This window comes from Tachypleus tridentatus, chromosome 4, assembly GCF_004210375.1.
Source record: "Tachypleus tridentatus isolate NWPU-2018 chromosome 4, ASM421037v1, whole genome shotgun sequence".
NCBI lineage: Eukaryota > Metazoa > Arthropoda > Merostomata > Xiphosura > Limulidae > Tachypleus > Tachypleus tridentatus.
The window spans coordinates 59204526-59221580 of record NC_134828.1 but is presented as its reverse complement, the minus strand read 5'-3'; positions in this window follow the sequence as shown (position 1 = coordinate 59221580).

Sequence of the window (17055 nt, the reverse complement as noted above, 5' to 3'; positions counted from 1 at the left end):
CAGGCCTAATCTATCGAATTGAAAATCCTCATCTGTATGTCCAAAATGGGTCATAGTGATATACTGTTTCACTTATTATAGAGTTTGTGTGTTTTTTTATAGCAAAGCCACATTGGGCCATCTGCTGAGCCCACCGAGGGGAATGGAACCCTTGATTTTAGCGTTGTAAAATCCGTAGACTTACCACTGTACTAGCGGGTGGCTACTGATTACAGAACAACTAATTTTAAAATATTTATATAACTGTTCGCTTATTTTTATTATTCGATACATAATCAAAAAGATAATTAATTTTCAAAGACTGCAAATACACTATCACTGAACACAGACAATGTCTAACAGAAAACATTTACACCAAATATACATTCAAATAGATGCATTTCTTATAATTTACAAATAAATTACCTTTATCTTTCGGGAAAAATATATTTTATTCATTTATTTCTCTACATTTCGATTTTACAACTTAATCTAGGGTTACAGCTGCTGGCGAGAATTTTATTTATTTCCAGACGTTTTGGTGCTACGTCTTTCTCAAGACTTTAAACTGCTGAAGTTAAACCTAACATTTGACGAAGGTGTAAACTTGAAACGTCGGAAGATAAGTAGAGAAAATATTTTCATTACTTAGAAAAAAAATGAAAAACTGTTAGACTATCTCCTATCTGGAATGAAAATTTCCAATAGGCAAAACTGCAAAATAAATTCATCGAACGCGTTTAAGGTACAAATTTAACTTCGTTACCGATAAGGTAGAATTTATATGACATAGTACAACATATAAAAATTAATTCTGTACACTCGTCCATAGTTATAAGGTTAAATTGTAAAATTAAACTGTTTCTGACTTACACACACAAACAGAAAACAAACAAAAACTTTCACAGGTAAGACTAACCTTTTTAGTGTTAAGAGGCCTGACATGATCATTTATACTTCAAACGTTTCCTTTTGAACGTGTTTCTTTACTGATTATTAGTGAAATAAAACGATATGCGGAAGCTCAGCCTTATATATTTGTACTAAATAGGTTGTCAAAAGTAATTGAAGAACGATACAAGGCTGCATAATGGGTTATCTGTGTTATGTCTATTGTGCAGATCGAGCCCCGAATTTCAAAGTTATTCATTTCCATTCCGAATCAAAGGGAAGAGAGGGATAGCAGTGTTGTTAATTAAGACGATTTTATGAAAACACATCTTTAAATTACCTTCGTTCACCATTTCCATTTCATCCCAAGACACCTTCATCTGCAGGAAACTTGATGTACTATTAATGCTTTTTTATATCTAAATCTAACAATATTTTATGAATAATATGGGTTCATACGTTTAATGTATTTAATTTCATCAGATGGCACTAGATAAAAGGTTTCGTGGGTATCAACAGTAATGCCAAATTAAAGCGATTTCGTGGAGTCCAGACTTTACACTTTCGTATTTACACTAATTGCTATGTTCAACTGCTTTCCTGGATTTATTCTTTGGGAAGAGTCTACACTTCACAATCGAGTACTTATAATAATGCTTATCGAATTTTACTCAATAACAACAAAGAGTTACGTTTTATATTATTATACAATATTATTCAACAAGAAAAACATATTTTCCAAAAAGTCCTTGGAATGTAAACGTCTAACTGTAAAAAACATCTTATAACGTTTGTGTACATTTTAATGAATAAATTTGAACAAACTATAAGGGCCCGCTACGGCCAGGCGGTTGGGCGCTCGCATCATAATCCACGAATCGCGAGTCCGATTCCCCTTCAGACCAAATATACTCGCCATTTCAATTGTGGGAACATCATAATGTAACGGTAAGTTCCACTATTCTTTACTAAAAGAGTAACCCAAGAGCTGGTGGTGTGTGGTGATAGCTAGCTGTTTTCCCTCTAGTCTTTCACTGCTATGTTAGGGAAGGAGAGTACAGATAGCTTCGTGTAGCTGTGTGCGAAATTCAAAAACAGACAAACTGAAAATGCATACATGTTGTTTGCCTCGAAGCGTATACTGTGTACGTACAGCTATAAAAATACGTTTCGATTTTATAAAAAGTGATTATTCGTAGTTAGATATACAATAATGTATATAAAGAAATACTTTAAAGTTCAGAAAATTTCTTAAACAATTTGGTATTGAAAAAAAACAACAATAGCTCAAAATTTATTTCACTGCGCGTTATTTAATTAGAAACGAAGATTTTACAAGAAGAGAATATTTTCGTGCATTGAAATACTCCTAACTGTCTAACCATTTATACCAGAATTTTCTGTTTCGCATCTTTCTTTTATTGATTTCGTACGTTGTCCGTTGTAAGAGGCCCGGGTTCGAATATCCGTCGCACCAAACATGCTCGCCCTTTCAGCAGTGGTGGTGTTATATTGTGACTGTCAATCCCACTATTCGTTGGTAGAAGGGTAGCCCAAGAGTTGGCTGTGAGTGGTGATGACTAGCTTCCTTCCCTCTAGTCTTACACTGGTAAATTAGGGACAGTTAGCGCAGATAGCCCTCGTGTAGCTTTGCGCGAAATTCAAAAACAAACAAACAAATCGTTGTGTTTCGTCACCTCAGGACTATATCAACATTAATGAGATAATATGGAAGACGTACCCACATCCTCTGCGTTGGAAATTTTGTTTTTTAAATTAAAAACTAATAACTTCTGGAACATTATCTTTTTGCTGGAAGATTTCAACTGACTTTTACGTAATATTTCTGAGACAATTAAAATATATATATAGCAAATTTTCTAACAGTTTTAATTTTCTAACGCCATCTGTACGTAGCTACTAAAACGAAATGGAATTATTGTGAGGGGAAGCATAACAGTATTTATATCTTTTGATTCAGTAGAATTTGAATTTAATGCAAAATAGAATGGTGTTGAAAGAACATGAAATCAGAGTACTTAATGTACTAAAATGTATGAAATCGAGAGAGATAAATATTTATGTTATATAATATAACTATATAGCTAGAAAGTATTGTAAGATCCACTTTTCCTGTGTTTCACAGGAAATTTATAACACAGCAATGGCTGAAAGGGCGAACATGTTTGGTGTGACGGAGATTCGAGCCCGCGATCCTCAGATTACGAGTCAAGTGCCTCAACCACTTGGCCATGCCAAGTCTATTCTTAATGGAAGAACATTCACCGAATTCATTTTGTTGCTCATAAAAAGTAGGTTTAACTACCAAAACACAATTTTAACAGTAGACATATTCTTAACTCTATTTCTAAGTTGATTTTCTACACTTGAGATAATATCTTGTGGTATTCTTAGATCTTGTTTTTTCTGGATGAACTTAACGATCATTATATAAATTAAAGGTGTTTCAAAATTGTCAAGCTCTACTTGAACTGTACGGACAACCAAAGGCTTGTCGAATTGCATTATTTGAACTATATAATCAACTAAAAATATTATATATGTCTCATTATTTGAATTAAGCAGTCAACACAAAGACTTCTAGGTGGTCCATCGATGTAATTATACAATCAAAACAAAGGCTTATATATATTGGACTGTTTGAACCATACAATCAATTCAAAGGACGATAGGAGTGTGCGAGAAGAATACAATCATTATATTTTATTCTAAATATTTTAGTTTCCAGACCTCAGATCACTCGCGCTGCACAGTGACACGTCGGTATATCCGCAGACTTACAATGCTAAAAACCGGATTTCGATACCCGTGATACCCAATGTGTTGCTTCGTGCTTAACTTCAAACAAACAATCAAACAAAAAGTATTGTATAATATACTGTGGAAAGCAAGAAGTGGTGTTTGTTACTCTTTGAAATTATAAAGAAGTCGGGATCACGATATATCAACCACATTCTACCTGATGTGTTCATTGACGAGGTTGTCTTTCATTAACACCAGGGCTCATTAAGTCGGCTGGTATATGTTAGATACAGATGTGGTCGAAAGTATTATTATTAGCAAACTGTATTAACAACAACCGTTATACAGCAAAAATATAGAGGCATTGTACACTCTATATATAATAATGTAAAAATTAAGAAATGGTGTTATTGCTTAGAGTGTTTTAGCGAACACGAATTAATGTTGTTATGTATTATAATTTATCCAGAACGAGGCTTCAATTTATTAAGCTACGAATTACGATTTGAAATAGCCTAAAATTGAATTAAATTGTAATTTGGGTTTAGAAATTAATTAAATGTCGATATGTGTCAAGTTTATGATATCTGTCAACAAGATTGATATACACAGTTTTCTCTCTTAACACAAATATATTTTAATGTACAAACAATAATATAATTTGTGATAATTGTTATTACAAATAAATATTTATATACAAAAATTTCACAAACTTTCAAACAATACTGAGTCTTCTATCCGATCCGGAACTCCCTTGGTAACTTGAGGGTTCACGACAAGCAGATTAATTTAGCTGTACGTTCTTTATTGTGTTTTTCACGAATGAAGTTGTATAACGTTTCCGTAAAAATACTGATGTCTAATGTGAATTCGCTAAAGTTGAATTTTCTGATTAATAAGCGTTAATCACAATTATACTTCAGAGGTTTATAGTATATCAATTATAGAAAACCAGTAAGAAATAAATTGACTCTTAGCGCGTCGATTTATAAACTTTTGGTGAGGTTTTCGAAATTTCAGTTGGCAACAATACTTGATGACACACTAGTGCTTTCGCAAAACACACATTGTTGATTGTTACACTCGAGAATCGTTTACAAATTTAGTGAATAAGTAGGAATTTCGCAATTTTTATTTAATAATATCAGTCACACGCATTTCTGTACATAACGTACTGTAAAAACAATAAATCACGATACTATATATTAAACTATGCAAACAATAAATCCGGATAATATACAATATGCTATATATATATATACCGTACTATAAAAATAAATAAATCAAGTACGTTAAATATACAGTATATTATATGGTATCGTGATTTATTGTTTTCATTGGGACCTTGTAGGATGTTATGAAGGGTTTTCAGTAGTTCAACTTTATTATTTTAAAATTATACACTTAAAGTAACTGAAAAAAATAGTTATTTCTTTTGTGAAAAATAATGTTTTAATTTTTTTTAGTAACACATTTTCACAAGTTCTTGTGAATGACATTAAGATTGGTTAAAAGACACATAAATAATCAATGTATATTAACAAAAATAAATAACGTTCTATTATTACTCCGTGTTACTCGGATCTGTAAATAATTTATATAAATTTTGTAATAATTACAATTCACTTGCTTAATTTAATTCACACCTTAACTGTTGTTCATGAAATTTTATTATACGTAAAGCACCTAGAGTAATGTCATGACTGTTGTTGTCCAGTCGGTCTGATGAGCTCTACTGTTAGTCGAAAGACCTCGTCGGCAGTAGATATGGCATGGATGGCATGTTATAAGTTATAACATATTATCTTCAGTTTTCTTCCATATTTTCTTAATTAATTCTCAGTCTTACAGATTTAATATTTCCACTTTATCTATGTTTGATAATAAGAGGACACGTATAAGAAAAAAAAAGACTTAATTTATTAGAAAATTAAATTTTCTTTTCATTTTGAAGTATGAACAAAGAGCTTCCAGCGCCTCAGCGGTAATTCTGAAAATCTAACACGCTATGTTCGGGTTTGTATGCTCGTGGTGGTCAGAACAAAGACAATTCAATACGTATCTTTAAACTTAACAACAAACAAACAAACAAAGTATGAACAAGCAAATAAATATATGACTATTCATTTTATGTAGATGATATATGTCTATTGCAACAGAGCAATAAATATAACATCAATGAGAAGGGAACAATACATCAAGGACACCGACAAAATCAGAAGTACTTGTGTAGTATCAAATATGCATTCTTTTTATACAATTCAGTTTGACAAGTTTCAAATGCGGCGTTTTAAGATTGTTCTAGAAGTTCGTGTACATATTTTAGGTTTGTTGTCGAGACGGTTTTTGTTCGAGAGTGTACGTATGTATTTTTTCTTTAATAACGTAAATTTGTTTTTTCATAACGATTGCTTAGTTTTGTTTAGTTAGTTTTTTCTGCACCTCTTTCCTGTTTTTGTTCGTGCGTGTAGAAATAGTTTATTTTTCGTTATATGTTAAACACTACACCTGCTGTAAACCAGATGTGAAACACACACTCAGTGTTTGCCACCTGGCTGTTTGTCAACAGCCTTAATTTTCCCATAAAATTCAATCAAACTGTTTTAGTTTTATAAAATAAATAAATGAAAAAATAAATTAAATTAGTAAGTTTATGTGTGTGTTATTAGCCATTTGTGTTATTATGACAGTGAACAGTATTATTAAAATAATATTTATAGAGTGTTCCCTTACGCTTCTGTATATCTGATTCGCAAAGCAGCCAGGCCCGGCATGGCCTAGCGTGTTAAGGCGTGCGACTCGTAATCTGAGGGTCGCGGGTTCGCATCCCGGTCGCGCCAAACATGCTCGCCCTTTCAGCCGTGGGGGCGTTATAATGTTACGGTCAATCCCACTATTCATTGGTAAAAGAGTAGCCCAAGAGTTGGCGGTGGGTGGTGATGACTAGCTGCCTTCTCTCTAGTCTTACACTGCTAAATTAGGGACGGCTAGCACAGATAGCCCTCGAGTAGTTTTGTGAGAAATTCCAAAACAAACAAACAAAGCAAAGCAGCCAGAAAAAATAGACATAAACAAGATTTATAGATATTACTATGGCAAGTAATGCTTTTGATTTATTTCCGTAAGCGATATTTGTAATATTTTGAAATATTTTCTATATTTGTAAACCTAACGAGAATGTTGAAAAATAGCGAAAAAAAACAACCCTTTACGAATGATACAGAAAGATATGTTAGCGTTCGCAAAAAGAAGAAAAAACAAGCATATGCACATCGTGCCTGTCACTAATAGGAAATTTTGACTACTAAATATTTTCAGAATTAAAAGCTGAATATGCAAAGTAAAAAAGCTATCTATTTGAAAAGTAATTAATGGTAAACAATTTAACAAATTTACACTTTAGCTGTTAGTGTGAAAATAAAATCGAGTATACACGGTCTAAGGCTTCAGAATGTTTAAGATTATTTTGTTTTGTGTCTAGTCACGCGACCATAGGAAAAAATATATATATATTATATAAAAAATACGATAGACAGTATCAACTTCAACAAATACGCTAGGTATTTTCAGTGGGAAGAAAAGGTATTTACTTAACGCGAAACACAGAAAACTCCGCCTATATTTCCCTCATCCTGTTCCCACCCTTTTCAGGGTTCGCGGCCCCTTTCCTACGGCGTGAAACAGTTTGATTCCGCCTCATAACGACCTTCTTTGGCGATGGGTGGAGCTTGTGATACGGTTTTTATTGGATTAACGTAGTTCATTATTTACAGTAAAAAGGATATATCAAAAACAGTAATCATAACAATCTCTCTCTCAGGATTTGGGTGATCCTATGTACCCTAGAGCGTTAGGTACGCTTTGACCTCTTCCTCCATCCATAACAATCTCGTGATATGTTTCTTTGTTTTGAATTTCGCGCAAAGCTACATGAGGGCTATCACGCTAGCTACCCGTAATTTTGCAGCATAAGACCAGATGGAAGGCAGCTAGACATCACCACCCACCGTTAATTCTTGGGCTCCTCTTTTACCAACGAATAGTGGGATTGAGCGTGACATTATAACGCCCCCTCGGTTGAAAGGACGAGTATGTTTGGTATGATAACAAGTACCTTAACCACCTGGCCATGCTGGGCCTCTCGTGATATGACCAAGAAATTGTTCACAACAACTTCCTTTTTCTAATTTTTAACGTTGTTCTCTTGCTGTTAACAGTTAAGTCAGAATTTACTGAAAATGCTTTGTCTTGCTGACCATTAATTCACGAACTTGTGTGTAGTCTGTATCTCTTTAAAAGCTCTTATTCTAACTGATAAAACTTGTTTTTTTAATTACAACAATAATAAACTTTATCAAGCATAAGACAAGTATTTAATATTGATTGGAGATTTGTTTCTAAATTCTCCTCAATATGGAAAAATGTAACAAAGCAATTCATCAAACTCGTTTATAAATATAAATTTCGAAACTGACTTATTACTATTTAAAGTTATTTGGATTTGTTTTTTATAAAGTTGTTAGTTTGACGTTGTTTAACGAAAATATAATTTTAAAACATCGTCGTACAAAACATTAACTTTTCCTTTAAAAAGTAGTCCATAAACCTGGTAGATGGTTTAACATTTTTAATCACCTGTAATGTTTTAAACTTACAATCATCAAATGATACTTTTCGAAGCATGTTTTCATTGTTAAGGATTTTGTGTATTGTCCAATACATGATGATTCAATGGGTATCAGTCACAGCCTTATGAGAGAAAACAAAATCTCCATGGTAAAGTTGAAAATAATTTATTTACATGAATCGAACACTTTGGGACACATTTATTCTGCAATCAGTGATGTCTGAAATCAAGGTGTATTGATATATGTAAGAGAAAATTAACTAAAATCTGAATAATATCGGTTAGCATGGTGTTTTAAAACATTAAGTGGCACTGAGTTGTAGAAATTACACATAAACCACAAAGTAAGCAACAGAATGCAATCAAAACGTTAAAAGTGGTAAACAATAGGACAAACGTAAAAAAATATAAACTCAGAACAAATGCTAACTCATCAGTTACATAACAGAAGACGTTAATAACAGATTAGAAGTTAATTTTATTATACTGATTAAAACATATTTGGTTGGTTTAGTTTGTTTTGAATTTTGTGCAAAACTACACGAGGGCCATCTGCGCTTTTTGATTCATCATTTATACAGACTTGCGAATTGAAACTTTATAAAAGCTGTTTTGGTTTTAATAACGAATTTTCTATAATTCAGCTATGCAAATTTCGAAAATAATAAGTATTTTTTTTACTAACTGGAAAGAAAAACTTTTAATTATATCAGATTTATCATAAATATGAGATATGTTTGGGTCATTTACATAGCCTCTTGTTACCATAGCGACGAATAAATAATATTGAAAATGTATAATAATGATATCAAAGTGTACGCACAATACAAATACTAATTAGGAATGATACGTTTCAGCCCGTTAACCGTTTACATACTAGCGGTGTGTTTCTCGTGGGTTCTAGAACGATCGATAAGACTCACGTCGCGATTGACCTAGAAAAATCTATAGCTAGTAGTTGTCAACATTTTAAGTGTAGCAAAATGAGACCCAATTTGAATAAAAATGATTCACTTATGTAAAAGTACATATTATTTATTATTTTTTTAGATTTTTCACAAAACAAGAAATAATTTTCGAATTCAGCGTGCTGGAGTTACTGTGGAACATGCAAAAAATTTCAAGATAATAAAACCATCCGAGGTTATTAACACCAGAGTAGTCCTTCAATTGTAGCACATTTTAGTGAGAAGTTCTAAGTCAGTACATTCAGGAGTAAAGATGGTAAACTTGATGTATAGTGTGACATGTAGTTTCTTCATGTGATCAACTTGTGGATTTTAACTAGGTTAGGACATCTTCTATACATATTACTTCTTAAGTACTCTTGTTACTGTAAATACATATATAACCTTATTTTCAGCCTTCGCTAGTGATGAAATTAGTATATTCCAAAATATTCGATGAATTATTTAAATAAAATGTCTTCCCTCCTCTCAACCGTGTTTGTACTTATTAGAGGGCATAATAACATTTGCTAATAGTTAAGAAAAGAGTTACCTATAGCAATAGCTAGAATCTTCTTTCACTTGGACCCAATGTGTATGTTCATGTGCAGGAGTAACTCTATACACACTGAGAAGGTTCCCTTTTGTATATATTATCTGATATGATTGAATACTGCATTTTGAAAGTACAGTATGTCTTTTGTACTCGTCATATCTGTGGACGTTTGAAAAGCTTCTCTCTACCTCAACAACTAGTGTATCGAACCCATGGCCTCATCTATTGTGATTAAAGATTTTGATTGTACGTTTACTTGTGTTTGTTTCTGTTTTGTTTTGACTTTAATGTGTGTATCCAACGCACTTAACAGTGTTGATTTGCGTTTTTGCGGGAAGATTAAATTCATTCAGGATGTTAACGTACCTGATTACCATAAAGTTATAAAAAACGGATGGTTTTCATTCTGTAATATCACTTCATCGGTCTTTGTTCCCTACAGAGGTTAGAAATAGGCCATAAGGCGTGACATGTGTTTCATAACAGTTGTTGTACAAGCCAAATCTTTCTTAGTAGCTGGTGTGGAAATTATGCTGCAGTACTGTCATATAACTGTACGTTTTCTAGTAAAACACGATTCTATGTACTTTTCATTTTCATTAAAGCGTAAGTCCTGAAGCTATGAGCAGAGAATACTGAGAACTATTTGGTTATTTCTTCAGAAAAATAAAAAACAACAACAAAAAACAACTTACTTTGAAAAGTTGTTCAGCCCATTGATAACAACACTTTAAGTAAGTGCTGATATGAAAATAATTTAATAATTCTGCTCAAGTTTAAAACTTTAAGTAAGTGCTGATATGAAAATAATTTAATAATTCTGCTCAAGTTGCTTCAACTTTAGTGTTCCACAAGAACACTCTCTACCATAATCTATTACAGTGCTGTATAAATAGTAAATTTATTGTTGTAAATTTGTTTATATAATGTCTGTTTACAATGAAGAAAAATGTAATGATTACGCACATATTATTAACGTAAGTTACCTGAAACTTAATTAGTTACTTAGTTATTATTACTAACATAAACTATAACTTTCAAAAAATAAATACATAAAAAGCGTTTCAATTTATGAAAGTCGTCGTTATCAAATTTTCTGTTCCTTTTCATAGCTGTCGAAAGCAGACTGTTTCGGTTAAATACAGTAATGTCTCTCTCTATATATATATATACATATATATACATATACAGTAATGAGTATATATATTACTTACTACTTTATTACTTTATATATATATTACTTAATACATCTTCATTACTATAAAGAAAATATGTTACCATAAAGAAGGTTTTTCTGTTTTGTTATCTGACTTAAAGACTTGTGATTATATCTGAACTATCAGAGACAAAAAAAAAGTAATATTGTGTCAGCATTACAAATTATGCAATCTTTATTTCGAAGGAAAGCGAACCGGAATGAATCTACATTATTTTATTGTTATTGTGACAGAAATATATAAACCAATACTCTTCGAAAAACTTGAGAAAAGCATACTCACTCATTCTTTTACAATTCATATTAAATAAATCAAATATACAGACAATACACACACTCTTCCACAATTGACAAAAAAAACCTCCCTAAAGCTCGTACGTCCCCAGCTATCCCAGTTATATGATGTATTAGACAATAGAATTGTTTAAGGTTAGCTATTTCTAGAAAGTTTATAAAGAACACTTTGTGGTAAAATTATTTTAACTTGTGAAGTGTAAAACTGCTCAAATTCCATCTAATTTAAGGTTGCATTTCACAATATAATAGGCTAATCGTTGAATTGCGTATAACAATTGAAAAACGTACCTATTTTTAGTCTATTTTGCGTATTTATCATGAAACGCCTTTTCAAGCTTCCTTGAATTACAAATTGTGACTCAAATAGTGTGGTTATTTGTAGCATGTTTTACAGCAGTATTATATGTATATTTATACACGTGGAAAACAAAATAGCTTCTGAATGTCAGCTATTATAAATCTTACCAATTAAACTAATACTTCTTTTTTGATAATCAAAAAACTTCTGAGCTTTCCCGTTTATATCGAGCTAACCCACACAGATAATTATACCAAGGTTCATTTCATTTCACAATATCGTAATCAATGTTAAATCTGAAGACCATAACGTCAAATATTTTCTCTTGAAATTTAATCTTCCAGTTTAATGCTTCCGTTTCACAAGTTTTTGTAATGTTTTTCTGGTCGTCAAATCAGATATGACGCACGTTCTAAGTATACGTATCAGTTGGGCATAAAGCACGTGGCTGCATCTCAATCTCAGTGCCTTTGTAACACGAGCTGATGGTTTGGTAACAGGCATGACGTAGCGGTCATTGATGTCCAAGAAACACTGCAAGCAATCCGATCTGCAGTCTGTCTTCCCGGAGGGGGAGGCGACTGCCGTGCAGGAAAGATGACGCTAGGCCTAATGACGGGTTAGTAAGAATGTAATGACAGTTATTTTGTTCTGAAAGAAATCGTGACTCAGTCTGCCGCCGTTTCTGACCTTTCCGTCTGAAGTTTTTTTCTTCTTTCTTTCTCTCTCTTCCACGAAAGAATGCACGGAGCTGTAGATGCACCTCTAACCTCTCTTGCACGCAGGAATTACCATTCAAAGACACCCGATATTAACAACATAAACTCTATAATCCCGTCCTCAGGCGCATGGTTTGGGTATATTTATCATGAAAACTCGGGCTTGCTACTCCCCGCCTTTCTTCTCGCCAAACTTCATCTTCTATACTCCAACAAGGTGCTATTGTTTTTGGCATCAACGAGAACGGTTATAGAAGTTGCAAAATCATTTTTTTGAAATTATATTTTGATATCAATAGCTACTTAATCGAACGTCATTTACTTCATCGGGGAAGAAAAGACGCGTAATTCTTAAGAAGAAATTCAAATCCAGATAAGTGACTGAAATTAGATGTGCTATAGATTCAGTATGACGTAACGTTTTTAGAGAAGTGTTGAGGAGTAGCGTGTAGAGGAGTGTATAGAGCAGTATTAATCTTGTTAAACAGAATAAAATATTAGAAAGTAGTGTTACTTTCTTTGAACAAAATATTGTTATAAGATATTGTTACTCTCTTTAAAACGAATAAAAGGTATAATGTAGTGTTGCTTCTCTCTTTATACAAAATATTGTGTTATAAGGCATTGTTACTCTCTTTATACAAAATATTGTGTTATAAGGCATTGTTACTCTCTTTATACAAAATATTGTGTTATAAGGCATTGTTACTCTCTTTATACAAAATATTGTGTTATAAGGCATTGTTACTCTCTTTATACAAAATATTGTGTTATAAGGCATTGTTACTCTCTTTATACAAAATATTATGTTATAAAGCTTTGTCACTTTCTTTACGCAAAATGAAATATTAGAAAACAGTGTTAATCTTTTTTATACAAAATATTGTGTTATATGGCAGTGTTACTCTCTTTGCGCAAAATTTTTAGTTTCAAGTTAGGTCTACTCTTTTAAGAAGGTGAAATTTAATAATTATATTATTTCTTACTATTGTGATAACACTCAAGTTGGTATTAATATACTTTTTATTTATCCTGTTCTGATATTTTATTACCTGTTTCTACTTCTAACGCTTCATTTTCAAAGGCAAAAAGAAAACGTAACAACTGAAATATTTTAAACAGACACAAGGTTACTATATTTCCAATAAATTTTATGATTATGCTTATAATTGGTATACTCACCACAAGCTATGCCACGTTTTAATATTAACCGTAGGGTCATTTATCCTTTCTTAAAAATTTTAAAAATCGAATTACGTCTAAAGATTATTTAATACTAAAAGCAGTGTAATATCTTGATTTGGCTAAAATTATAATATCATTCCATAACCAAAGTTTTTAAGTTTCTTACAAATAAACTTTATTACTTTCAACGGTAATACACAAGATCGATTGTCTACAAGTAATTCCGTGCAGAAGTTACAGGGTATGTTTAATTTTATTTTTCCTCTTACGTTGAACACAAATTATTAAATGCGGTGCTTTAGAAATTTTGGCGATACACCTATGACACTCATTTTTGTGTATATTGTTTCACAGTTCAAATAATTTCCTATAATTACAAGTTTTATGCAGTAAATTGTTTAACACGCAGAATACAAATATTTACAAGCACAATCGTGAATTTAGAGCACAGTTCTCGGAAGATACTGATACGTAACTATTTATACATATACTATTTTCTAAAGCTGACATACACTTGTATACATTCAGTTTCAAAGCAATAAGTTTATGTACACGTATGCAAACCGATTCAGCTCCGTAATTAGTAAGTATAAATAACTCGTACCTCTACAACCATGTTAACCTGAAGACATGTAATCACTTTTATGCTTTATTGGCTCTTCAGAGTACACGTTAGTTATTAGAAACCGCCGAATACAGCTAGTTTGTAGTATTATAAAAGATTCGAGCTACTTACTGTCTTCACTTTCTCAATAGAATTGCCCCCCGCTAGTACAGCGGTATGTCTCCGGACTTACAACGCTAAAATCAGGGGTTCGATTCCCTCGGTGGGCTGAGCATATAGCCCGATGTGGGTTTGCTATAAGAAAAAACACGTTTAAAAACTCAATAGAATTATCAAAATGTTTGTAGTATTTCAAAATCAAGTGAGCAGAAATTGGGGCACTTCATAAGACGAGGACCAATGTTTCAATTACCAAACATTAAACACGTTTCTGGTATCATATACAGCAATGTGAGAATAAACAGAATCATTACAAACGCGGTGATTTGATACAACGTGCAGATCAGCTACAGCATGGCGTCCGGCTCGAAAGAGAGAACTGAACGACTGTACAGCTCATAACCAGTAAATGATATGCTCCTTGGCAACGTTATTTGCTTGGAGAATAACAGCTTTCAAAGTTAATAAAGGCTAGTTATTTTAAAAGGCCAACGCAAATTAGATTATAATATCCTCCCAAACCTGTCGTCTTCTCCACAATGCAGCGTTGTATTGAACAGCTATAGAAAAATAGTGGTAATAGGAAAATAACACACTTTATCTCCAAGATAAACTTCTCGGTGACAATAAGAACGCTTGTTTGTAATCCTAACAGGTTAACCTTGTCAAAACCTCGTGTGCATGATTAGTGAGGCACCTAATGATTACGATATTTCAGAGTACACACATGCCCCAATCATCATTATTACATTTCTTATTACCGACCCGTCTACTTCCATTTATGGCTGCACGAATTGATCATAGCGCTTGAAGTCTACACACGTTGCATGAAGCTGGTAATCTTTTTATGAATGTTGCATAAAAATCATCGTCGGCCTGATTTGCAAGAGCTAATCATTGTGATTACTCCTGCCAAAATAAACGGTACGGCGGTGATGATGCAGAACATTAGAGCTACGTCGCTGCACAGTGGAAGTAAATGTGAATATTCCACACCGTCAGTCCTTTTTACAGTGATTTTTCACGTGTTAACTTCACTTTTGATTTAACCATAAATATCTACCTGACCTTTCATCTTTGTTACCACCGTGAAGTTATCATAAATTAATTTTTTTTATATTTTGTAAAATCATTCAATATTAGACTTTTTTATTGTAATGTCATTAAAAATTATACTTCGTTTCTTTTGTGAAATTATTTTGTAAAATTATTAGGTTAGACTTCCTTTCTATTGTAAGTTAATTAGGTTAGACTTATTTTCTATTGTAAGTTTATTAGGTAGACTTCCTTTCTGTTGTAAGTTTATTAGGTTAGAATTCCTTTCTATTGTAAAACTGTTCAAGATTATACTTTTTTATGTAAAGTTATCAGACTAGACTTTCTTTCTTATGTAAAGTTATCAGACTAGACTTCCTTTCTTATATAAAGTTATCAGACTAGACTTCCTTTCTTATGTAAAGGTACTAGAATTCTTTAATACTGTAAACTGTTAAAGATTAGACTTCTTTACTAGAGTTATTAAAAGATTAAACTTTTACAGATAGATAAGAGTGGTCAACTCGGTAGTGATTGATTTCCTGAAAGGGTAATTAATTTTTCAGAATATGATTTATATAAACTGGACTTATTTCAATAACATAATTTTTCTTTTCGCTCGGGAACTGAATTTTTTCACTCAACAGTGGTTATCCAAGTGAGCTCCGTCCTGGGTGAACCCATATTCCAAACTCTCTCGACAATAAAATTACTTCACTGTGCACAGAAGGAAAGGTGCCGTTACCTCTTTCCAAAGATATGGATAAAAGGATTTTCTTAAACTTTTATTACACATAGCTAGTCCTAACCAATATGTTTTTGAACTATAAACCGTAAAGTTGGTAAAATATCCGAAACTCTAAAAATAGAGTATCTCTAACACACTAAACAATTCGTTATTTGATTTATAATCATGGTATCACAATTCAAGCACGCTAACTACTTAGCCAAGCCTGTCTTCATTATAAAATGATCCTGCATTTTTGAACTAATGAATAAAACAAACTATAAAAACTATAGACAAATAATTATGAAATATTTTATTTTTCAGAAAGGAAGATTGTTTTCTATAGTTTGAATACTGTCAACGTGTGTGTGTATGAATTATTGAGCTAAATGAATTACTAATTGCGTTAGTGACAAAAAGTGGATAACAAGAACTCCGTGCTAATTTGAATGAAGATTTACATACCCAAGATATTATAACCATGAATAAATATTTATACATACGTAATGTCTGGAGATTTGTTTCCTATCCCACCTTGGTTCAAGATAAGTAATGAATAGCCTGAAAGTTTACGTATATATATGGATTACGTAGTTTTGTCTAATCTCAATGAAATACATGTTTACTGTTAATAACATTAAAGATTTATTTATAGTAAAACATTATATTTTCCTCAGTGACTAATTGGTGTTTATATTATTGTAAATATGTGAATCTTTTAAAAGTGAACAACGAACGTTTTTGATAACTTGACATCCTTTTATTTACATTAGGAGATAATCTTTATAAGCAACTGCTCTACCAATTGTGTTTTTTTAATATTAGAAAATAAAGTAATGAATGGGACAGTTTATATATCTTTTTATGGCAAGTAATGGATAATTATGTAATTTGAGCAAATTATAAACAAGTTTTAAGGAAAGAAAGCCACAAATTAAAAGGCCTTAGTGAATAACCCAGTGTCGTATAATACATTGATGTGGTTACAGATTAATGACATTAAAAGGCCAACTATTTATCATACAAACTCATCAATATATTCAAAGAAACTTGTGAACAAGTGTTTAAACAGCATCTACTTAACGTTATCG